Below are 25628 nucleotides of genomic sequence, written 5' to 3' on the forward strand. Positions count from 1 at the left end.
ATTTTCCAACTCGGGTCTGCTTTGAACGGACAGGAAGGAAATTATTTTTGTTATCTATTTTTCGGCCTGTCTTGGCCCGTTTCGTCTTGAAATGAAGCTTGGATGATGTTTTTTAATTTTTAAAATTTTTTTAGATTTATTTTTGAATTTTCGAACTCGGGTCGGGTTCGAACGGATAGGAAGGAAATTATTTTTGTTATCTATTTTTCGGCCTGTCTTGGCCCGTTTCGTCTTGAAATGAAGCCCGGACGATTTTTTTTAATTTTTAAAATTTTTTTGCATTTATATTTGAATTGTCGAATTCAGGTCGGGTTCGAACGGATAGGAAGGAAATTTTTTTTGTTCTCTATTTTTCGTCCTGTCCTAACCCGTTTCATCTTGAAATGAAGCCTGGATGATGTTTTTTAATTTTTAAAATTTTTTTGCATTTATTTATGAATTTTCTAACTCGGGTCGGGTTCGAACGGATAGGAAGGAAATTTTTTTTGTTCTCTATTTTTCAGCCTGTCCTGACGCGTTTCGTCTTGAACTGAAGCCTGGATGATGTTTTTTAATTTTAAAAATTTTCTTGCATTTATTTTTGAATTTTCTAACTCGGGTAGGGTACGAACGGATAGGAAGGAAATTATTTTTGTTCTCTATTTTTCAGCCTGTCCTTGCCCGTTTCGTCTCGAAATGAAGCTTGGATGATGTTTTTTAATTTTTGAAATTTTTTTGCATTTATTTTTGAATTTTCTAACTCGGGTCGGGTTCGAATGGATAGGAAGGAAATTATATTTGTTCTCTATTTTTCGGCCGATCCTAGCCCATTTCGTCTTGAAATGAAGCCAGGATGATGTTTATTAATTTTTAAAATTTTTTTGCATTTATTTTTGAATTTTTTAACTCGGGTCGGGTTCGAACGAATAGGAAAGAAACTTTTTTTGTTCTCTATTTTTCGGCCTGCCCTGATCCGTTTCGTCTTTAAATTAGGCCTGGATGATGTTTTTTAATTTTTAGAATTTTTTTCAATTTATTTTTGAATTTTTTTACTCGGGTCTGGTTCGAACGGATAGGAAAGAAGTTTTTTTCCTTCTCTATTTTTCGGCCTGTCTTCACCCGTTTCGTCTTGAAATGAAACCTGGATGATGTATTTTAATTTTTAGAATTTTTTTTGCATTTATTTTTGAATTTTCTAGCTCTGGTCGAGTTCGAACTGATAGGAAGGAAATTTTTTTTGGTCTCTATTTTTCGGCCTGCCTTGACCCGTTTCGTCTTGAAATGAAGACTGGATGATGTTTTTTAATTTTTAGAATTTTTTTGCATTTATATTTGAATTTTCTAACTCAGGTCGGGTTCGAACGGATAGGAAGGAGTTCCTTCTCTATTTTTCGGCCTGTCTTCACCCGTTTCGTCTTGAAATGAAACCTGGATGATGTTTTTTAATTTTTAGAATTTTTTTCCATTTATATTTGAATTTTCTAACTCGGGTCGGGTTCGAACGGATAGGAAGGAAATTTTTTTTCTTCTCTATTTTTCGACCTGTCCTAACCCGTTTCGTCTTGAAATGAAGCCTGGATGATATCTTTTAATTTTTAAAATTTTTTTGCATTTATTTTTTAATTTTCTAACTCGGCTCTGGTTCGTACGGATAGGAAGGAAATTCTTTTTGTTCTTTATTTTTCGGCCAGTCCTGACCCGTTTCATATTGAAATGAAGCCTGGACGATATTTTTTAATTTTTAAACTTTATTGCATTTCTTTTTGAATTTTCTAACTCGGGTCGGGTTCGAACGGATAGGAAAGAAATTCTTTTTATTCTCTATTTTTCGGCCTGTCTTCACCCGTTTCGTCTTGAAATGAAACCTGGATGATGCTTTTTAATTTTTAAAATTTTAGTGCATTTATTTTTGAATTTTTTAACTTGGGTCGGGTTCAAACGGATAGGAATGAAATTTTTTTTGTTCTCTATTTTTCGGCCTGTCCTGACCCATTTCGTCTTGAAATGAAGCCTGGATGATGTTTTTTAATTTTTAAAATTTTGTTGCATTTATTTTTGAATTTTCTAACTCAGGTTGTGTTCGAACGAATAGAAAAGAAATTTTTTTTGTTCTCCATTTTTCGGTCTGTCCTGACCCGTTTCGTCTTGAAATTAAGACTGGATAATTATTTTTTAATTTTTAAAATTTTTTTACATTTATTTTTGAATTTTCTAACTGGGGTCCGGTTCTAACCCATAGGAATGAAATTTTTTTTTGTTCTCTATTTTTCGGCTTGTCCTGGCCCGTTTCATCTTGAAATGAAGCCTGAATGATGTTTTTTAATTTGTAAAATTTTTTTGCACTTATTTTTGAATTTTCTAACTCGGGTTAGGTTCGAACGGATTGGAACGAAATTTTTTTTGTTCTCTATTTTTCGGCCTGTCCTGACCAGTTTCATTCTTAAATGTAGCCGAGATGATATTTTTTAATTTTTACAAATTTTTTGCACTAATTTTTGAATTTTCCGATTTGAACGGATAGGAAGGGAAATTATTTTTGTTCTCTATTTTTTGACCTGTCCTGGCCCGTTTCGTCTTGACATGAAGCCTGGATGATGTTTTTTAATTTTTAGAATTTTTTAACATTTATTTTTGAATTCTGTAACTCGGGGTCGGGTTCGAAAGGATAGGAAAGAAATTTTTTTTATTCTCTATTTATCGGCCTGTCTTCACCTGTTTCGTCTTGAAATGAAACCTGGATGATGTTTTTTAATTTTTAGAATTTTTTTGCATTTATATTTGAATTTTCTAACTCGGGTCGGGTTCAAACGGATTGGAAGGAAATTTTTTTTATTATCTATTTTTTGACCTGTCCTGACCCGTTTCGTCTTGAAATGAAGGCTGGATGATGTTTTTTAATTTTTAAAATTTTTTTTGCATTTATTTTTGAATTTTCTAACTCGGGACTGGTGTTCGAACAGATAGGAAGGAATTTTTTTTTGTTCTCTATTTTTCGGCCTGTCCTGACCCGTTTCGTCTTGAAATAAAGCCTGGATGATGTTTTTGAATTTTCAAAATTTTTTTGCATTTATTTTTAAATTTTCTAACTCGGGTCTGCTTTGAGCGGATAGGAAGGAAATTATTTTTGTTCTCTATTTTTCGGCCCTATCCTGGCCCGTTTCGTCTTGAAACGAAGCCTGGATGATGTTTTTTTAATTTTTAGAATTTTTTTGCATTTATTTTTGAATTCTGTAACTCGGGTCGGGTTCGAACGGATAGGAAAGCAATTTTTTTTATTCTCTATTTTTCGGCCTGTCTTCACCCGTTTCGTCTTGAAAGGAAACCTGGATGATGTTTTTTAATTTTAGAATTTTTTTGCATTTATATTTGAATTTTCTATCTCGGGTCGGGTTCGAATGAATAGGAAGGAAATTTGATTTGTTCACTATTTTTAGACTTGTTCTGACCCGTTTCGTCTTGAAATGAAGCCTGGATGATATTTTTTAATTTTTAAAATTTGATTGCATTTATTTTTGAATTTTCTAACTCGGCTCTGGTTCGAACAGATAGGAAGGAAATTCTTTTTGTTCTTTATTTTTCGGCCTGTCCTGACCTGTTTCTTCTTGAAATGAAGACTGGATGATGTTTTTCAATTTTTAAATTTTTTTTTTCATTTATTTTTTAATTTTCCAACTCGGGTCGGGTACGAACAGATAGGAAGGGAAATTTTTTTTTGTTCTCTATTTTTCGGCCTGTCCTGACCCGTTTCGTCTTGAAATGAAGACTGGATGATGTTTTTTAATTTTTAAAATTTTTCTTCATTTATTTTTGAATTTTTCTAACTCGGTTCAAGTTCGAACAAATAGGAATGAAATTTTTTTTGTTCTCTATTTTTTCGGCCTGCCTGACCCGTTTCGTCTTGAAACGAAGCCTGGATGATGTTTTGTAATTTTTAAAATTGTTTTGCATTTATTTTTGAATTTTCTAACTCGGGTCGGGTTCGAACGGATAGGATGCAAAATTTTTTTTGTTCTCTATTTTTCGGCCTGTCCTAACCCGTTTCGTCTTGAAATGATGCCTGGATGATGTTTTTTAATTTTTAAAATTTTTTTGCATTTATTTTTGAATTTTCTAACCCGGGTTGGGTTCGAACGGATAGGAATGAAATTTTTTTTGTTCTCTATTTTTCGGCCTGTCCTGACTCGTTTCATATTGAATTGAAGCCTGGATGATGTTTTTTAATTTTTAAAATTTTTTTTCATTTCATTTTGAATTTTCTAACTCGGGTCGGGTTCGAACGGTTAGGAAATTTTTTTTTTTATTCTCTATTTTTCGGGCCTGTCATCACTCATTTCGTTTTGAAATGAAACCTGGATGATGTTTTTCAATTTTTATAATTTTTTTGCATTTATTTTTGAATTTTCTAACTCGGGCCGTTTTCGAACGGATAGGAAGGAAAATTTTTTTGGTCTCTATTTTTCGGCCTGTTCTGACCCGTTTCGTCTTGAAATGTAGCCCGGATGAAGTTTTTTAAATTTTAGAATTTTGTTGTATTTATATTTGAATTTTCTAACTTAGGTCGGGTTCCAATGGATAGGAAGGAAATTTTTTTTGCTCTCTATTTTTCGGCCTGTCCTGACCCGTTTCGTCTTGAAATGAAGCCTGGATGATGTTTTTAAATTTTTAAAATTTTTTTGCATTTATTTATGAATTTTCTAACTCGGGTCGGGTTCGAACGGATAGGATGGAAATTTTTTTTGTTCTCTATTTTTCAGCCTGTCCTGACCCGTTTCGTCTTGAACTGAAGCCTGGATGATGTTTTTTAATTTTTAAAATTTTCTTGCATTTATTTTTGAATTTTCTAACTCGGGTCGAGTATGAACGGATGGGAAGGAAATTATTTTTGTTCTCTATTTTTCGGCCTGTCCTTGCCCGGTTCGTCTTGAAATGAAGCCTGGATGATGTTTTTTAATTTTTGAAATTTTTTTGCATTTATTTTTGAATTTTCTAACTCGGGTCGGGTTCGAACGGATAGGAAGGAAATTATATTTGTTCTCTATTTTTCGGCCTGTCCTGGCCCACTTCGTCTTGAAATGAAGCTTGGATGATGTTTTTTAATTTTTAAAATTTTTTTAGATTTATTTTTGAATTTTCGAACTCGGGTCGGGTTCGAACGGATAGGAAGGAAATTATTTTTGTTATCTATTTTTCGGCCTGTCTTGGCCCGTTTCTTCTTGAAATGAAGCCCGGACGATTTTTTTTAATTTTTAAAATTTTTTTGCATTTATATTTGAATTGTAGAATTCAGGTCGGGTTCGAACGGATAGGAAGGAAATTTTTTTTGTTCTCTATTTTTCGTCCTGTCCTAACCCGTTTCATCTTGAAATGAAGCCTGGATGGTGTTTTTTAATTTTTAAAATTTTTTTGCATTTATTTATGAATTTTTTAACTCGGGTCGGGTTCGAACGGATAGGAAGGAAATTTTTTTTGTTCTCTATTTTTCAGCCTGTCCTGACGCGTTTCGTCTTGAACTGAAGCCTGCATGATGTTTTTTAATTTTAAAAATTTTCTTGCATTTATTTTTTAATTTTCTAAATCGGGTAGGGTACGAACGGATAGGAAGGAAATTATTTTTGTTCTCTATTTTTCAGCCTGTCCTTGCCCGTTTCGTCTCGAAATGAAGCTTGGATGATGTTTTTTAATTTTTGAAATTTTTTTTGCATTTATTTTTGAATTTTCTAACTCGGGTCGGGTTCGAACGGATAGGAAGGAAATTATATTTGTTCTCTATTTTTCGGCCTATCCTAGCCCATTTCGTCTTGAAATGAAGCCAGGATGATGTTTATTAATTTTTAAAATTTTTTTGCATTTATTTTTGAATTTTTTAACTCGGGTCGGGTTCGAACGAATAGGAAAGAAATTTTTTTTGTTCTCTATTTTTCGGCCTGCCCTGATCCGTTTCGTCTTGAAATTAGGCCTGGATGATGTTTTTTAATTTTTAGAATTTTTTTCAATTTATTTTTGAATTTAATAACTCGGGTTTGGTTCCAACGGATAGGAAGGAAATTTTTTTTGTTCTCTATTTTTCGGCCTGTCTTCACCCGTTTCGTCTTGAAATGAAACCTGGATGATGTATTTTAATTTTTAGAATTTTTTTGCATTTATTTTTGAATTTTCTAGCTCTGGTCGAGTTCGAACTGATAGGAAGGAAATTTTTTTTGGTCTCTATTTTTCGGCCTGCCTTGACCCGTTTCGTCTTGAAATGAAGACTGGATGATGTTTTTTAATTTTTAGAATTTTTTTGCATTTATATTTGAATTTTCTAACTCGGGTCGGGTTCGAACGGATAGGAAGGAGTTCCTTCTCTATTTTTCGGCCTGTCTTCACCCGTTTCGTCTTGAAATGAAACATGGACGATGTTTTTTAATTTTTAGAATTTTTTTGCATTTATATTTGAATTTTCTAACTCGGGTCGGGTTCCAACGGATTGGAAGGAAATTATTTGTTTTCTCTCTTTTTCGGCCTGTCCTGGCCCGTTTCGTCTTGAAACGAAGCCTGGATGATGTTTCTCAATTTTTAGAATTTTTTTTGCATTTATTTTTGAATTCTGTAACTCGGGTCTGGTTCGAATAGATAGGAAAGTAAATTTTTTTATTCTCTATTTTTCGGCCTGTCTTCACCCGTTTCGTCTTGAAATGAAACCTGGATGATGTTTTTTAATTTTTAGAATTTTTTTGCATTTACTTTTGAATTTTCTAACTCGGGTCGGGTTCGAACGAATGGGAAAGAAATTTTTTTGTCCTCTATTTTTCTGCCTGTCCTGACCCGTTTCGTCCTGAAATTAAGCCTGGATGATGTTTTTTAATTTGTAGAATTTTTTTGCATTTATTTTTGAATTTTCTAACTTGGGCCAGTTTCGAACGGATAGGAAGGAAATTTTTTTTGGTCTCTATTTTTCGGCCTATTCTGACCCGTTTTGTCTTGAAATATAGCCCGGATGAAGTTTTTTAAATTTTAGAATTTTGTTGTATTTATATTTGAATTTTCTAACTCAGGTCGGGTTCCAATGGATAGGAAGGAAATTTTTTTTGTTCTCTATTTTTCGGCCTCTCTTGACCCGTTTCGTCTTGAAATGAAGCCTGGATGATGTTTTTTAATTTTTAAAATTTTTTTGCACTGATTTTTGAATTTTCTAACTCGGGTCAGGTTCGAACGGATAGGAATGAAATTTTTTTTGTTTTCTATTTTTCTATCTGTCCTAACCCGTTTCGTCTTCAAATTAAGCCTGGATGATGTTTTTTAATTTTTAGAATTTTTTTGCATTTATTTTTTAATTTTCTAACTAGGATATGGTTCGAACGGATAGGAAGAAAATTATTTTTGTTCTCTATTTTTCGGCCAGTCCTAGCCCGTTTCGTCTTGAAATGAAGCCTGGATGATGTTTTTTAATTTTTAAAATTTTTTTGCATTTACTTTTGAATTTTCTAACTTGGGTCAGGTTCGAACGGATAGGAAGGAAATTATTTTTGTTCTCCACTTTTCGGCCTGTCCTGGCCCGTTTCGTCTTGAAATGAAGCCCAGATGATGTTTTTCAATTTTTAGAATTTTTTTTGCGTTTATTTTTGAATTCTGTAACTCGGGTCGAGTTCGAATGGATAGAAAATAAATTTCTTTAATTCTCTATTTTTCGGCCTGTCTTCACCCGTTTCGTCTTGAAATGAAACATGGACGATGTTTTTAAATTTTTAGAATTTTTTTGCATTTATATTTGAATTTTTTAACTCGGGTCGGGTTCCAACGGATTGGAAGGAAATTTTTTTTGTTCTCTCTTTTTCGACTTGTCCTGACCCGTTTCGTCTTGAAATGAAGCCTGGAAGATATTTTTTATTTTTTCAAATTTTTTTGCATTTGTTTTTGAAATTTCTAACTCGGGTCTGGTTCGAACGGATAGGGAGGAAATTTTTTTTGTTCTCTATTTTTCGGCCTGTCCTGACCCGTTTCGTCTTGAAATGAAGCCTGGACGATGTTTTTTAATTTTTAAAATTTTTTTGCATTTATTTTTGAATTTTCTAACTTGGGTCTACTTTGAACGGATAGGAATGAAATTATTTTTGTTCTCTATTTTTCGGCCTGTCCTGGCCCGTTTCGTCTTGAAACGAAGCCTGGACGATGTTTTTTAATTTTTAGAATTTTTTTGCATTTATTTTTGAATTCTGTAACTTGGGTCTGCTTTGAACGGATAGGAATGAAATTATTTTTGTTCTCTATTTTTCGGCCTGTCCTGACCCGTTTCGTCTTGAAATGAAGCCTGGACGATGTTTTTAAAATTTTTAAAATTTTTTTGCATTTATTTTTGAATTTTCTAACTTGGGTCTACTTTGAACGGATAGGAATGAAATTATTTTTGTTCTCTATTTTTCGGCCTGTCCTGGCCCGTTTCGTCTTGAAACGAAGCCTGGACGATGTTTTTTAATTTTTAGAATTTTTTTGCATTTATTTTTGAATTCTGTAACTCGGGTCGGGTTCGAACGGATAGGAAAGAAATTTTTTTAATTCACTATTTTTCGGCCTGTCTTCACCCGTTTCGTCTTGAAATGAAACATGGACGATGTTTTTTAATTTTTAGAATTTTTTTGCGTTTATGTTTGAATTTTCTAACTCGGGGCGGGTTCGAACGGATTGGAAGGAAATTTTTTTTGTTCTCTATTTTTCGGTCTGTCTTCACCCGTTTCGTCTTGAAATGAAACATGGACGATGTTTTTTAATTTTTAGAATTTTTTTGCATTTATATTTGAATTTTCTAACTCGGGTCGGTTTCCAACGGATTGGAAGGAAATTTTTTTTGATCTCTATTTTTCGGCCTGTCCTGACCCGTTTCGTCTTGAAATGAAGTCTGGACGATGTTTTTTAATTTTTAAATTTTTTTTGCATTTATTTTTGAATTTTCTAACTCGGGTCTGCTTTGAACGGACAGGAAGGAAATTATTTTTGTTATCTATTTTTCGGCCTGTCTTGGCCCGTTTCGTCTTGAAATGAAGCTTGGATGATGTTTTTTAATTTTTAAAATTTTTTTAGATTTATTTTTGAATTTTCGAACTCGGGTCGGGTTCGAACGGATAGGAAGGAAATTATTTTTGTTATCTATTTTTCGGCCTGTCTTGGCCCGTTTCGTCTTGAAATGAAGCCCGGACGATTTTTTTTAATTTTTAAAATTTTTTTGCATTTATATTTGAATTGTCGAATTCAGGTCGGGTTCGAACGGATAGGAAGGAAATTTTTTTTGTTCTCTATTTTTCGTCCTGTCCTAACCCGTTTCATCTTGAAATGAAGCCTGGATGATGTTTTTTAATTTTTAAAATTTTTTTGCATTTATTTATGAATTTTCTAACTCGGGTCGGGTTCGAACGGATAGGAAGGAAATTTTTTTTGTTCTCTATTTTTCAGCCTGTCCTGACGCGTTTCGTCTTGAACTGAAGCCTGGATGATGTTTTTTAATTTTAAAAATTTTCTTGCATTTATTTTTGAATTTTCTAACTCGGGTAGGGTACGAACGGATAGGAAGGAAATTATTTTTGTTCTCTATTTTTCAGCCTGTCCTTGCCCGTTTCGTCTCGAAATGAAGCTTGGATGATGTTTTTTAATTTTTGAAATTTTTTTGCATTTATTTTTGAATTTTCTAACTCGGGTCGGGTTCGAATGGATAGGAAGGAAATTATATTTGTTCTCTATTTTTCGGCCGATCCTAGCCCATTTCGTCTTGAAATGAAGCCAGGATGATGTTCATTAATTTTTAAAATTTTTTTGCATTTATTTTTGAATTTTTTAACTCGGGTCGGGTTCGAACGAATAGGAAAGAAATTTTTTTTGTTCTCTATTTTTCGGCCTGCCCTGATCCGTTTCGTCTTTAAATTAGGCCTGGATGATGTTTTTTAATTTTTAGAATTTTTTTCAATTTATTTTTGAATTTTTTTACTCGGGTCTGGTTCGAACGGATAGGAAGGAAGTTTTTTTTGTTCTCTATTTTTCAGCCTGTCCTGACGCGTTTCGTCTTGAACTGAAGCCTGCATGATGTTTTTTAATTTTAAAAATTTTCTTGCATTTATTTTTTAATTTTCTAAATCGGGTAGGGTACGAACGGATAGGAAGGAAATTATTTTTGTTCTCTATTTTTCAGCCTGTCCTTGCCCGTTTCGTCTCGAAATGAAGCTTGGATGATGTTTTTTAATTTTTGAAATTTTTTTGCATTTATTTTTGAATTTTCTAACTCGGGTCGGGTTCGAACGGATAGGAAGGAAATTATATTTGTTCTCTATTTTTCGGCCTATCCTAGCCCATTTCGTCTTGAAATGAAGCCAGGATGATGTTTATTAATTTTAAAATTTTTTTGCATTTATTTTTGAATTTTTTAACTCGGGTCGGGTTCGAACGAATAGGAAAGAAATTTTTTTTGTTCTCTATTTTTCGGCCTGCCCTGATCCGTTTCGTCTTGAAATTAGGCCTGGATGATGTTTTTTAATTTTTAGAATTTTTTTCAATTTATTTTTGAATTTAATAACTCGGGTTTGGTTCGAACGGATAGGAAGGAAGTTTTTTTCCTTCTCTATTTTTCGGCCTGTCTTCACCCGTTTCGTCTTGAAATGAAACCTGGATGATGTATTTTAATTTTTAGAATTTTTTTGCATTTATTTTTGAATTTTCTAGCTCTGGTCGAGTTCGAACTGATAGGAAGGAAATTTTTTTTGGTCTCTATTTTTCGGCCTGCCTTGACCCGTTTCGTCTTGAAATGAAGACTGGATGATGTTTTTTAATTTTTAGAATTTTTTTGCATTTATATTTGAATTTTCTAACTCGGGTCGGGTTCGAACGGATAGGAAGGAGTTCCTTCTCTATTTTTCGGCCTGTCTTCACCCGTTTCGTCTTGAAATGAAACATGGACGATGTTTTTTAATTTTTAGAATTTTTTTGCATTTATATTTGAATTTTCTAACTCGGGTCGGGTTCCAACGGATTGGAAGGAAATTATTTGTTTTCTCTCTTTTTCGGCCTGTCCTGGCCCGTTTCGTCTTGAAACGAAGCCTGGATGATGTTTCTCAATTTTTAGAATTTTTTTGCATTTATTTTTGAATTCTGTAACTCGGGTCTGGTTCGAATAGATAGGAAAGTAAATTTTTTTATTCTCTATTTTTCGGCCTGTCTTCACCCGTTTCGTCTTGAAATGAAACCTGGATGATGTTTTTTAATTTTTAGAATTTTTTTGCATTTACTTTTGAATTTTCTAACTCGGGTCGGGTTCGAACGAATGGGAAAGAAATTTTTTTGTCCTCTATTTTTCTGCCTGTCCTGACCCGTTTCGTCCTGAAATTAAGCCTGGATGATGTTTTTTAATTTGTAGAATTTTTTTGCATTTATTTTTGAATTTTCTAACTTGGGCCAGTTTCGAACGGATAGGAAGGAAATTTTTTTTGGTCTCTATTTTTCGGCCTATTCTGACCCGTTTTGTCTTGAAATATAGCCCGGATGAAGTTTTTTAAATTTTAGAATTTTGTTGTATTTATATTTGAATTTTCTAACTCAGGTCGGGTTCCAATGGATAGGAAGGAAATTTTTTTTGTTCTCTATTTTTCGGCCTCTCTTGACCCGTTTCGTCTTGAAATGAAGCCTGGATGATGTTTTTTAATTTTTAAAATTTTTTTGCACTGATTTTTGAATTTTCTAACTCGGGTCAGGTTCGAACGGATAGGAATGAAATTTTTTTTGTTTTCTATTTTTCTATCTGTCCTAACCCGTTTCGTCTTCAAATTAAGCCTGGATGATGTTTTTTAATTTTTAGAATTTTTTTGCATTTATTTTTTAATTTTCTAACTAGGATATGGTTCGAATGGATAGGAAGAAAATTATTTTTGTTCTCTATTTTTCGGCCAGTCCTGGCCCGTTTCGTCTTGAAATGAAGCCTGGATGATGTTTTTTAATTTTTAAAATTTTTTTGCATTTACTTTTGAATTTTCTAACTTGGGTCAGGTTCGAACGGATAGGAAGGAAATTATTTTTGTTCTCCACTTTTCGGCCTGTCCTGGCCCGTTTCGTCTTGAAATGAAGCCCAGATGATGTTTTTCAATTTTTAGAATTTTTTTGCGTTTATTTTTGAATTCTGTAACTCGGGTCGAGTTCGAATGGATAGAAAATAAATTTCTTTAATTCTCTATTTTTCGGCCTGTCTTCACCCGTTTCGTCTTGAAATGAAACATGGACGATGTTTTTAAATTTTTAGAATTTTTTTGCATTTATATTTGAATTTTTTAACTCGGGTCGGGTTCCAACGGATTGGAAGGAAATTTTTTTTGTTCTCTCTTTTTCGACTTGTCCTGACCCGTTTCGTCTTGAAATGAAGCCTGGAAGATATTTTTTATTTTTTCAAATTTTTTTGCATTTGTTTTTGAAATTTCTAACTCGGGTCTGGTTCGAACGGATAGGGAGGAAATTTTTTTTGTTCTCTATTTTTCGGCCTGTCCTGACCCGTTTCGTCTTGAAATGAAGCCTGGACGATGTTTTTTAATTTTTAAAATTTTTTTGCATTTATTTTTGAATTTTCTAACTTGGGTCTGCTTTGAACGGATAGGAATGAAATTATTTTTGTTCTCTATTTTTCGGCCTGTCCTGGCCCGTTTCGTCTTGAAACGAAGCCTGGACGATGTTTTTTAATTTTTAGAATTTTTTTGCATTTATTTTTGAATTCTGTAACTTGGGTCTGCTTTGAACGGATAGGAATGAAATTATTTTTGTTCTCTATTTTTCGGCCTGTCCTGACCCGTTTCGTCTTGAAATGAAGCCTGGACGATGTTTTTTAATTTTTAAAATTTTTTTGCATTTATTTTTGAATTTTCTAACTTGGGTCTGCTTTGAACGGATAGGAATGAAATTATTTTTGTTCTCTATTTTTCGGCCTGTCCTGGCCCGTTTCGTCTTGAAACGAAGCCTGGACGATGTTTTTTAATTTTTAGAATTTTTTTGCATTTATTTTTGAATTCTGTAACTCGGGTCGGGTTCGAACGGATAGGAAAGAAATTTTTTTAATTCACTATTTTTCGGCCTGTCTTCACCCGTTTCGTCTTGAAATGAAACATGGACGATGTTTTTTAATTTTTAGAATTTTTTTGCGTTTATGTTTGAATTTTCTAACTCGGGGCGGGTTCGAACGGATTGGAAGGAAATTTTTTTTGTTCTCTATTTTTCGGCCTGTCTTCACCCGTTTCGTCTTGAAATGAAACATGGACGATGTTTTTTAATTTTTAGAATTTTTTTGCATTTATATTTGAATTTTCTAACTAGGGTCGGTTTCCAACGGATTGGAAGGAAATTTTTTTTGATCTCTATTTTTCGGCCTGTCCTGACCCGTTTCGTCTTGAAATGAAGTCTGGACGATGTTTTTTAATTTTTAAATTTTTTTTGCATTTATTTTTGAATTTTCTAACTCGGGTCTGCTTTGAACGGACAGGAAGGAAATTATTTTTGTTATCTATTTTTCGGCCTGTCTTGGCCCGTTTCGTCTTGAAATGAAGCTTGGATGATGTTTTTTAATTTTTAAAATTTTTTTAGATTTATTTTTGAATTTTCGAACTCGGGTCGGGTTCGAACGGATAGGAAGGAAATTATTTTTGTTATCTATTTTTCGGCCTGTCTTGGCCCGTTTCGTCTTGAAATGAAGCCCGGACGATTTTTTTTAATTTTTAAAATTTTTTTGCATTTATATTTGAATTGTCGAATTCAGGTCGGGTTCGAACGGATAGGAAGGAAATTTTTTTTGTTCTCTATTTTTCGTCCTGTCCTAACCCGTTTCATCTTGAAATGAAGCCTGGATGATGTTTTTTAATTTTTAAAATTTTTTTGCATTTATTTATGAATTTTCTAACTCGGGTCGGGTTCGAACGGATAGGAAGGAAATTTTTTTTGTTCTCTATTTTTCAGCCTGTCCTGACGCGTTTCGTCTTGAACTGAAGCCTGGATGATGTTTTTTAATTTTAAAAATTTTCTTGCATTTATTTTTGAATTTTCTAACTCGGGTAGGGTACGAACGGATAGGAAGGAAATTATTTTTGTTCTCTATTTTTCAGCCTGTCCTTGCCCGTTTCGTCTCGAAATGAAGCTTGGATGATGTTTTTTAATTTTTGAAATTTTTTTGCATTTATTTTTGAATTTTCTAACTCGGGTCGGGTTCGAACGGATAGGAAGGAAATTATATTTGTTCTCTATTTTTCGGCCTATCCTAGCCCATTTCGTCTTGAAATGAAGCCAGGATGATGTTTATTAATTTTTAAAATTTTTTTGCATTTATTTTTGAATTTTTTAACTCGGGTCGGGTTCGAACGAATAGGAAAGAAATTTTTTTTGTTCTCTATTTTTCGGCCTGCCCTGATCCGTTTCGTCTTTAAATTAGGCCTGGATGATGTTTTTTAATTTTTAGAATTTTTTTCAATTTATTTTTGAATTTTTTTACTCGGGTCTGGTTCGAACGGATAGGAAGGAAGTTTTTTTCCTTCTCTATTTTTCGGCCTGTCTTCACCCGTTTCGTCTTGAAATGAAACCTGGATGATGTATTTTAATTTTTAGAATTTTTTTGCATTTATTTTTGAATTTTCTAGCTCTGGTCGAGTTCGAACTGATAGGAAGGAAATTTTTTTTGGTCTCTATTTTTCGGCCTGCCTTGACCCGTTTCGTCTTGAAATGAAGACTGGATGATGTTTTTTAATTTTTAGAATTTTTTTGCATTTATATTTGAATTTTCTAACTCGGGTCGGGTTCGAACGGATAGGAAGGAGTTCCTTCTCTATTTTTCGGCCTGTCTTCACCCGTTTCGTCTTGAAATGAAACCTGGATGATGTTTTTTAATTTTTAGAATTTTTTTCCATTTATATTTGAATTTTCTAACTCGGGTCGGGTTCGAACGGATAGGAAGGAAATTTTTTTTCTTCTCTATTTTTCGACCTGTCCTAACCCGTTTCGTCTTGAAATGAAGCCTGGATGATATCTTTTAATTTTTAAAATTTTTTTGCATTTATTTTTTAATTTTCTAACTCGGCTCTGGTTCGTACGGATAGGAAGGAAATTCTTTTTGTTCTTTATTTTTCGGCCTGTCCTGACCCGTTTCATATTGAAATGAAGCCTGGACGATATTTTTTAATTTTTAAACTTTATTGCATTTCTTTTTGAATTTTCTAACTCGGGTCGGGTTCGAACGGATAGGAAAGAAATTCTTTTTATTCTCTATTTTTCGGCCTGTCTTCACCCGTTTCGTCTTGAAATGAAACCTGGATGATGCTTTTTAATTTTTAAAATTTTAGTGCATTTATTTTTGAATTTTTTAACTTGGGTCGGGTTCGAACGGATAGGAATGAAATTTTTTTTGTTCTCTATTTTTCGGCCTGTCCTGACCCATTTCGTCTTGAAATGAAGCCTGGATGATGTTTTTTAATTTTTAAAATTTTATTGCATTTATTTTTGAATTTTCTAACTCAGGTTGTGTTCGAACGAATAGAAAAGAAATTTTTTTTGTTCTCCATTTTTCGGCCTGTCCTGACCCGTTTCGTCTTGAAATTAAGACTGGATAATTATTTTTTAATTTTTAAAATTTTTTTACATTTATTTTTGAATTTTCTAACTGGGGTCCGGTTCTAACCCATAGGAATGAAATTTTTTTTTGTTCTCTATTTTTCGGCTTGTCCTGGCCCGTTTCATCTTGAAATGAAGCCTGAATGATGTTTTTTAATTTGTAAAATTTTTTTGCACTTATTTTTGAATTTTCTAACTCGGGTTAGGTTCGAACGGATTGGAACGAAATTTTATTTGTTCTCTATTTTTCGGCCTGTCCTGACCAGTTTCATTCTTAAATGTAGCCTAGATGATATTTTTTAGTTTTTACAAATTTTTTGCACTAATTTTTGAATTTTCTAACTCGGGTCCGATTTGAACGGATAGGAAGGAAATTATTTTTGTTCTCTATTTTTTGACCTGTCCTGGCCCGTTTCGTCTTGACATGAAGCCTGGATGATGTTTTTTAATTTTTAGAATTTTTTAACATTTATTTTTGAATTCTGTAACTCGGGTCGGGTTCGAAAGGATAGGAAAGAAATTTTTTTTATTCTCTATTTATCGGCCTGTCTTCACCTGTTTCGTCTTGAAATGAAACCTGGATGATGTTTTTTAATTTTTAGAATTTTTTTGCATTTATATTTGAATTTTCTAACTCGGGTCGGGTTCAAACGGATTGGAAGGAAATTTTTTTTATTCTCTATTTTTTGACCTGTCCTGACCCGTTTCGTCTTGAAATGAAGGCTGGATGATGTTTTTTAATTTTTAAAATTTTTTTTGCATTTATTTTTGAATTTTCTAACTCGGGACTGGTTCGAACAGATAGGAAGGAATTTTTTTTTGTTCTCTATTTTTCGGCTTGTCCTGACCCGTTTCGTCTTGAAATAAAGCCTGGATGATGTTTTTGAATTTTCAAAATTTTTTTGCATTATTTTTAAATTTTCTAACTCGGGTCTGCTTTGAGCGGATAGGAAGGAAATTATTTTTGTTCTCTATTTTTCGGCCTATCCTGGCCCGTTTCGTCTTGAAACGAAGCCTGGATGATGTTTTTTAATTTTTAAAATTTTTTTGCATTTATTTTTGAATTCTGTAACTCGGGTCGGGTTCGAACGGATAGGAAAGCAATTTTTTTTATTCTCTATTTTTCGGCCTGTCTTCACCCGTTTCGTCTTGAAAGGAAACCTGGATGATGTTTTTTAATTTTTAGAATTTTTTTGCATTTATATTTGAATTTTCTATCTCGGGTCGGGTTCGAATGAATAGGAAGGAAATTTGATTTGTTCACTATTTTTAGACTTGTTCTGACCCGTTTCGTCTTGAAATGAAGCCTGGATGATATTTTTTAATTTTTAAAATTTGATTGCATTTATTTTTGAATTTTCTAACTCGGCTCTGGTTCGAACAGATAGGAAGGAAATTCTTTTTGTTCTTTATTTTTCGGCCTGTCCTGACCTGTTTCTTCTTGAAATGAAGACTGGATGATGTTTTTCAATTTTTAAAATTTTTTTTCATTTATTTTTTAATTTTCCAACTCGGGTCGGGTACGAACAGATAGGAAGGAAATTTTTTTTGTTCTCTATTTTTCGGCCTGTCCTGACCCGTTTCGTCTTGAAATGAAGACTGGATGATGTTTTTTAATTTTTAAAATTTTTCTTCATTTATTTTTGAATTTTCTAACTCGGTTCAAGTTCGAACAAATAGGAATGAAATTTTTTTTGTTCTCTATTTTTCGGCCCGCCTGACCCGTTTCGTCTTGAAACGAAGCCTGGATGATGTTTTGTAATTTTTAAAATTGTTTTGCATTTATTTTTGAATTTTCTAACTCGGGTCGGGTTCGAACGGATAGGATGCAAAATTTTTTTTGTTCTCTATTTTTCGGCCTGTCCTAACCCGTTTCGTCTTGAAATGATGCCTGGATGATGTTTTTTAATTTTTAAAATTTTTTTGCATTTATTTTTGAATTTTCTAACCCGGGTTGGGTTCGAACGGATAGGAATGAAATTTTTTTTGTTCTCTATTTTTCGGCCTGTCCTGACTCGTTTCATATTGAATTGAAGCCTGGATGATGTTTTTTAATTTTTAAAATTTTTTTTCATTTCATTTTGAATTTTCTAACTCGGGTCGGGTTCGAACGGTTAGGAAATTTTTTTTTTATTCTCTATTTTTCGGCCTGTCATCACTCATTTCGTTTTGAAATGAAACCTGGATGATGTTTTTTAATTTTTAGAATTTTTTTGCATTTATTTTTGAATTTTCTAACTCGGGCCGGTTTCGAACGGATAGGAAGGAAAATTTTTTTGGTCTCTATTTTTCGGCCTGTTCTGACCCGTTTCGTCTTGAAATGTAGCCCGGATGAAGTTTTTTAAATTTTAGAATTTTGTTGTATTTATATTTGAATTTTCTAACTCAGGTCGGGTTCTAATGGATAGGAAGGAAATTTTTTTTGTTCTCTATTTTTCGGCCTGTCCTGACCCGTTTCGTCTTGAAATGAAGCCTGGATGATGTTTTTAAATTTTTAAAATTTTTTTGCATTTATTTATGAATTTTCTAACTCGGGTCGGGTTCGAACGGATAGGATGGAAATTTTTTTTGTTCTCTATTTTTCAGCCTGTCCTGACCCGTTTCGTCTTGAACTGAAGCCTGGATGATGTTTTTTAATTTTTTAAATTTTTTTAGATTTATTTTTGAATTTTCAAACTCGGGTCGGGTTCGAACGGATAGGAAGGAAATTATTTTTGTTATCTATTTTTCGGCCTGTCTTGGCCCGTTTCGTCTTGAAATGAAGCCCGGACGATTTTTTTTAATTTTTAAAATTTTTTTGCATTTATATTTGCATTGTCGAATTCAGGTCGGGTTCGAACGGATAGGAAGGAAATTTTTTTTGTTCTCTATTTTTCGTCCTGTCCTAACCCGTTTCATCTTGAAATGAAGCCTGGATGATGTTTTTTAATTTTTAAAATTTTTTTGCATTTATTTATGAATTTTCTAACTCGGGTCGGGTTCGAACGGATAGGAAGGAAATTTTTTTTTTTCTCTATTTTTCAGCCTGTCCTGACGCGTTTCGTCTTGAACTGAAGCCTGGATGATGTTTTTTAATTTTAAAAATTTTCTTGCATTTATTTTTGAATTTTCTAACTCGGGTAGGGTACGAACGGATAGGAAGGAAATTATTTTTGTTCTCTATTTTTCAGCCTGTCCTTGCCCGTTTCGTCTCGAAATGAAGCTTGGATGATGTTTTTTAATTTTTGAAATTTTTTTGCATTTATTTTTGAATTTTCTAACTCGGGTCGGGTTCGAACGGATAGGAAGGAAATTATATTTGTTCTCTATTTTTCGGCCTATCCTAGCCCATTTCGTCTTGAAATGAAGCCAGGATGATGTTTATTAATTTTTAAAATTTTTTTGCATTTATTTTTGAATTTTTTAACTCGGGTCGGGTTCGAACGAATAGGAAAGAAATTTTTTTTGTTCTCTATTTTTCGGCCTGCCCTGATCCGTTTCGTCTTTAAATTAGGCCTGGATGATGTTTTTTAATTTTTAGAATTTTTTTCAATTTATTTTTGAATTTTTTTACTCGGGTCTGGTTCGAACGGATAGGAAGGAAGTTTTTTTCCTTCTCTATTTTTCGGCCTGTCTTCACCCGTTTCGTCTTGAAATGAAACCTGGATGATGTATTTTAATTTTTAGAATTTTTTTGCATTTATTTTTGAATTTTCTAGCTCTGGTCGAGTTCGAACTGATAGGAAGGAAATTTTTTTTGGTCTCTATTTTTCGGCCTGCCTTGACCCGTTTCGTCTTGAAATGAAGACTGGATGATGTTTTTTAATTTTTAGAATTTTTTTGCATTTATATTTGAATTTTCTAACTCGGGTCGGGTTCGAACGGATAGGAAGGAGTTCCTTCTCTATTTTTCGGCCTGTCTTCACCCGTTTCGTCTTGAAATGAAACCTGGATGATGTTTTTTAATTTTTAGAATTTTTTTCCATTTATATTTGAATTTTCTAACTCGGGTCGGGTTCGAACGGATAGGAAGGAAATTTTTTTTCTTCTCTATTTTTCGACCTGTCCTAACCCGTTTCGTCTTGAAATGAAGCCTGGATGATATCTTTTAATTTTTAAAATTTTTTTGCATTTATTTTTTAATTTTCTAACTCGGCTCTGGTTCGTACGGATAGGAAGGAAATTCTTTTTGTTCTTTATTTTTCGGCCTGTCCTGACCCGTTTCATATTGAAATGAAGCCTGGACGATATTTTTTAATTTTTAAACTTTATTGCATTTCTTTTTGAATTTTCTAACTCGGGTCGGGTTCGAACGGATAGGAAAGAAATTCTTTTTATTCTCTATTTTTCGGCCTGTCTTCACCCGTTTCGTCTTGAAATGAAACCTGGATGATGCTTTTTAATTTTTAAAATTTTAGTGCATTTATTTTTGAATTTTTTAACTTGGGTCGGGTTCGAACGGATAGGAATGAAATTTTTTTTGTTCTCTATTTTTCGGCCTGTCCTGACCCATTTCGTCTTGAAATGAAGCCTGGATGATGTTTTTTAATTTTTAAAATTTTATTGCATTTATTTTTGAATTTTCTAACTCAGGTTGTGTTCGAACGAATAGAAAAGAAATTTTTTTTGTTCTCCATTTTTCGGCCTGTCCTGACCCGTTTCGTCTTGAAATTAAGACTGGATAATTATTTTTTAATTTTTAAAATTTTTTTACATTTATTTTTGAATTTTCTAACTGGGGTCCGGTTCTAACCCATAGGAATGAAATTTTTTTTTGTTCTCTATTTTTCGGCTTGTCCTGGCCCGTTTCATCTTGAAATGAAGCCTGAATGATGTTTTTTAATTTGTAAAATTTTTTTGCACTTATTTTTGAATTTTCTAACTCGGGTTAGGTTCGAACGGATTGGAACGAAATTTTTTTTGTTCTCTATTTTTCGGCCTGTCCTGACCAGTTTCATTCTTAAATGTAGCCTAGATGATATTTTTTAATTTTTACAAATTTTTTGCACTAATTTTTGAATTTTCTAACTCGGGTCCGATTTGAACGGATAGGAAGGAAATTATTTTTGTTCTCTATTTTTTGACCTGTCCTGGCCCGTTTCGTCTTGACATGAAGCCTGGATGATGTTTTTTAATTTTTAGAATTTTTTAACATTTATTTTTGAATTCTGTAACTCGGGTCGGGTTCGAAAGGATAGGAAAGAAATTTTTTTTATTCTCTATTTATCGGCCTGTCTTCACCTGTTTCGTCTTGAAATGAAACCTGGATGATGTTTTTTAATTTTTAGAATTTTTTTGCATTTATATTTGAATTTTCTAACTCGGGTTCGAACGAATAGGAAAGAAATTTTTTTTGTTCTCTATTTTTCGGCCTGCCCTGATCCGTTTCGTCTTGAAATTAGGCCTGGATGATGTTTTTTAATTTTTAGAAGTTTTTTTCCTTCTCTATTTTTCGGCCTGTCTTCACCCGTTTCGTCTTGAAATGAAACCTGGATGATGTATTTTAATTTTTAGAATTTTTTTGCATTTATTTTTGAATTTTCTAGCTCTGGTCGAGTTCGAACTGATAGGAAGGAAATTTTTTTTGGTCTCTATTTTTCGGCCTGCCTTAACCCGTTTCGTCTTGAAATGAAGACTGGATGATGTTTTTTAATTTTTAGAATTTTTTTGCATTTATATTTGAATTTTCTAACTCGGGTCGGGTTCGAACGGATAGGAAGGAGTTCCTTCTCTATTTTTCGGCCTGTCTTCACCCGTTTCGTCTTGAAATGAAACCTGGATGATGTTTTTTAATTTTTAGAATTTTTTTCCATTTATTTTTTAATTTTCTAACTCGACTCTGGTTCATACGGATAGGAAGGAAATTCTTTTTGTTCTTTATTTTTCGGCCTGTCCTGACCCGTTTCATATTGAAATGAAGCCTGGACGATGTTTTTTAATTTTTAAAATTTTATTGCATTTTTTTTGAATTTTCTAACTCGGGTCGGGTTCGAACGGATAGGAAGGAAATTTTTTTTTCTTCTCTATTTTTCGACCTGTCCTAACCCGTTTCTTCTTGAAATGAAGCCTGGATGATATTTTTTAATTTTTAAAATTTTTTTGCATTTATTTTTTAATTTTCTAACTCGACTCTGGTTCATACGGATAGGAAGGAAATTCTTTTTGTTCTTTATTTTTCGGCCTGTCCTGACCCGTTTCATATTGAAATGAAGCCTGGACGATGTTTTTTAATTTTTAAAATTTTATTGCATTTTTTTTGAATTTTCTAACTCGGGTCGGGTTCGAACGGATAGGAAAGAAATTCTTTTTATTCTCTATTTTTCGGCCTGTCTTCACCCGTTTCGTCTTGAAATGAAACCTGGATGATGCTTTTTAATTTTTAAAATTTTAGTGCATTTATTTTTGAATTTTTTAACTTGGGTCGGGTTCGAACGGATAGGAATGAAATTTTTTTTGTTCTCTATTTTTCGGCCTGTCCTGACCCGTTTCGTCTTGAAATGAAGCCTGGATGATGTTTTTTAATTTTTAAAATTTTATTGCATTTATTTTTGAATTTTCTAACTCAGGTTGTGTTCGAACGAATAGAAAAGAAATTTTTTTTGTTCTCCATTTTTCGGCCTGTCCTGATCCGTTTCGTCTTGAAATTAAGCCTGGATCATGTTTTTTTAATTTTTAAAATTTTTTTACATTTATTTTGAATTTTCTAACTCGGGTCCGGTTCTAACCCATAGGAATGAAATTTTTTTTTGTTCTCTATTTTTCGGCTTGTCCTGACCCGTTTCATCTTGAAATGAAGCCTGAATGATGTTTTTTAATTTTTAAAATTTTTTTGCACTTATTTTTGAATTTTCTAACTCGGGTTAGGTTCGAACGGATTGGAACGAAATTTTTTTTGTTCTCTATTTTTCGGCCTGTCCTGACCAGTTTCATTCTTAAATGTAGCCTAGATGATATTTTTTAATTTTTACAATTTTTTTGCACTAATTTTTGAATTTTCTAACTCGGGTCCGGTTTGAACGGATAGGAAGGAAATTATTTTTGTTCTCTATTTTTTGACCTGTCCTGACCCGTTTCGTCTTGACATGAAGCCTGAATGATGTTTTTTAATTTTTAGAATTTTTTAACATTTATTTTTGAATTCTGTAACTCGGGTCGGGTTCGAAAGGATAGGAAAGAAATTTTTTTTATTCTCTATTTATCGGCCTGTCTTCACCTGTTTCGTCTTGAAATGAAACCTGGATGATATTTTCTAATTTTTAGAATTTTTTTGCATTTATATTTGAATTTTCTAACTCAGGTCGGGTTCGAACGGATTGGAAGGAAATTTTTTTTATTCTCTATTTTTTGACCTGTCCTGACCCGTTTCGTCTTGAAATGAAGCCTGGATGATGTTTTTTAATTTTTAAATTTTTTTTTGCATTTGTTTTTGAATTTTCTAACTCGGGATTGGTTCGAACAGATAGGAAGGAATTTTTTTTTGTTCTCTATTTTTCGGCCTGTCCTGACCCGTTTCGTCTTGAAATAAAGCCTGGATGATGTTTTTTAATTTTCAAAATTTTTTTGCATTTATTTTTAAATTTTCTAACTCGGGTCTGCTTTGAGCGGATAGGAAGGAAATTATTTTTGTTCTCTATTTTTCGGCCTATCCTGGCCCGTTTCGTCTTGAAACGAAGCCTGGATGATGTTTTTTAATTTTTAGAATTTTTTTGCATTTATTTTTGAATTCTGTAACTCGGGTCGGGTTCGAACGGATAGGAAAGCAATTTTTTTTATTCTCTATTTTTCGGCCTGTCTTCACCCGTTTCGTCTTGAAAGGAAACCTGGATGATGTTTTTTAATTTTTAGAATTTTTTTGCATTTATATTTGAATTTTCTATCTCTGGTCGGGTTCGAATGAATAGGAAGGAAATTTGACTTGTTCTGACCCGTTTCGTCTTGAAATGAAGCCTGGATGATATTTTTTAATTTTTAAAAATTGATTGCATTTATTTTTGAATTTTCTAACTCGGCTCTGGTTCGAACAGATTGGAAGGAAATTCTTTTTGTTCTTTATTTTTCGGCCTGTCCTGACCTGTTTCTTCTTGAAATGAAGACTGGATGATGTTTTTTAATTTTTAAAATTTTTTTTCATTTATTTTTTAATTTTCAAACTCTGGTCGGGTACGAACTGATAGGAAGGAAATTTTTTTTGTTCTCTATTTTTCGGCCTGTCCTGACCCGTTTCGTCTTGAAATGAAGCCTGGATGATGTTTTTTAATTTTTAAAATTTTTCTGCATTTATTTTTGAATTTTCTAACTCGGTTCAAGTTCGAACAAATAGGAATGAAATTTTTTTTGTTCTCTATTTTTCGGCCTGCCTGACCCGTTTCGTCTTGAAACGAAGCCTGGATGATGTTTTGTAATTTTTAAAATTTTTTTGCATTTATTTTTGAATTTTCTAACTCGGGTCGGGTTCGAACGGATAGGATGCAAAATTTTTTTTGTTCTCTATTTTTCGGCCTGTCCTAACCCGTTTCGTCTTGAAATGATGCCTGGATGATGTTTTTTAATTTTTAAAATTTTTTTGCATTTATTTTTGAATTTTCTAACCCGGGTTGGGTTCGAACGGATAGGAATGAAATTTTTTTTGTTCTCTATTTTTCGGCCTGTCCTGACTCATTTCATATTGAATTGAAGCCTGGATGATGTTTTTTAATTTTTAAAATTTTTTTTCATTTCTTTTTGAATTTTCTAACTCGGGTCGGGTTCGAACGGTTAGGAAATTTTTTTTTTTTTATTCTCTATTTTTCGGCCTGTCATCACTCGTTTCGTTTTGAAATGATACCTGGATGATGTTTTTTAATTTTTAGAATTTTTTTGCATTTATTTTTGAATATTCTAACTCGGGCCAGTTTCGAACGGATAGGAAGGAAAATTTTTTTGGTCTCTATTTTTCGACCTGTTCTGACCCGTTTCGTCTTGAAATGTAGCCCGGATGAAGTTTTTTAAATTTTAGAATTTTGTTGTATTTATATTTGAATTTTCTAACTCAGGTCGGGTTCCAATGGATAGGAAGGAAATTTTTTTTGTTCTCTATTTTTCGGCCTGTCCTGACCCGTTTCGTCTTGAAATGAAGCCTGGATGATGTTTTTTAATTTTTAAAATTTTTTTGCATTGATTTTTGAATTTTCTAACTCGGGTCAGGTTCGAACGGATAGGAATGAAATTTTTTTTGTTCTCTATTTTTCTGCCTGTCCTGACCCGTTTCGTCTTCAAATTAAGCCAGGATGATATTTTTTAATTTTTAGAGTTTTTTGCATTTATTTTTGAATTTTCTAACTCGGATTTGGTTCGAACGGATAGGCAGAAAATTATTTTTGTTCTCTATTTTTCGGCCAGTCCTGGCCCGTTTCATCTTGAAATGAAATCTGGATGATATTTTTTAATTTTTAAAATTTTTTTGCATTTACTTTTGAATTTTCTAACTCGGGTCAGGTTCGAACGGATAGGTATGAAATTTTTTTTGTTCTCTATTTTTAGGCCTATCCTGACCCGTTTCATCTTGAAATGTAGCCTGGATGATGTTTTTTAATTTTAACAATTTTTTTTGCATTTATTTTTGAATTTTCTAACTCGGGTCTGGTTTGAACGGATAGGAAGGAAATTATTTTTGTTCTCTATTTTTCGGCCTATCCTGGCCCGTTTCGTCTTGAAATGAAGCCCATATGATGTTTTTTAATTTTTAGAATTTTTTTGCATTTATTTTTGAATTCTGTAACTCGGGTCGGGTTCGAACGGATAGGAAAGAAATTTCTTTAATTCTCTATTTTTCGGCCTGTCTTCACCCGTTTCGTCTTGAAATGAAACATGGACGATGTTTTTTAATTTTTAGAATTTTCTTGCATTTATATTTGAATTTTCTAACTCGGGTCGGGTTCCAACGGATTGGACGGAAATTTTTTTTGTTCTCTCTTTTTTGACCTATCCTGACCCGTTTCGTCTTGAAATGAAGCCTGGATGATGTTTTTTAATTTTTAAAATTCTTTTGCATTTATTTTTGAATTTTCTAACTCGGGTCTGGTTCGAACGGATAGGGAGGAAATTTTTTT

The sequence above is a fragment of the Quercus robur genome, chromosome 10 (assembly GCF_932294415.1).
Source record: "Quercus robur chromosome 10, dhQueRobu3.1, whole genome shotgun sequence".
Taxonomy (NCBI): Eukaryota; Viridiplantae; Streptophyta; class Magnoliopsida; order Fagales; family Fagaceae; genus Quercus; species Quercus robur.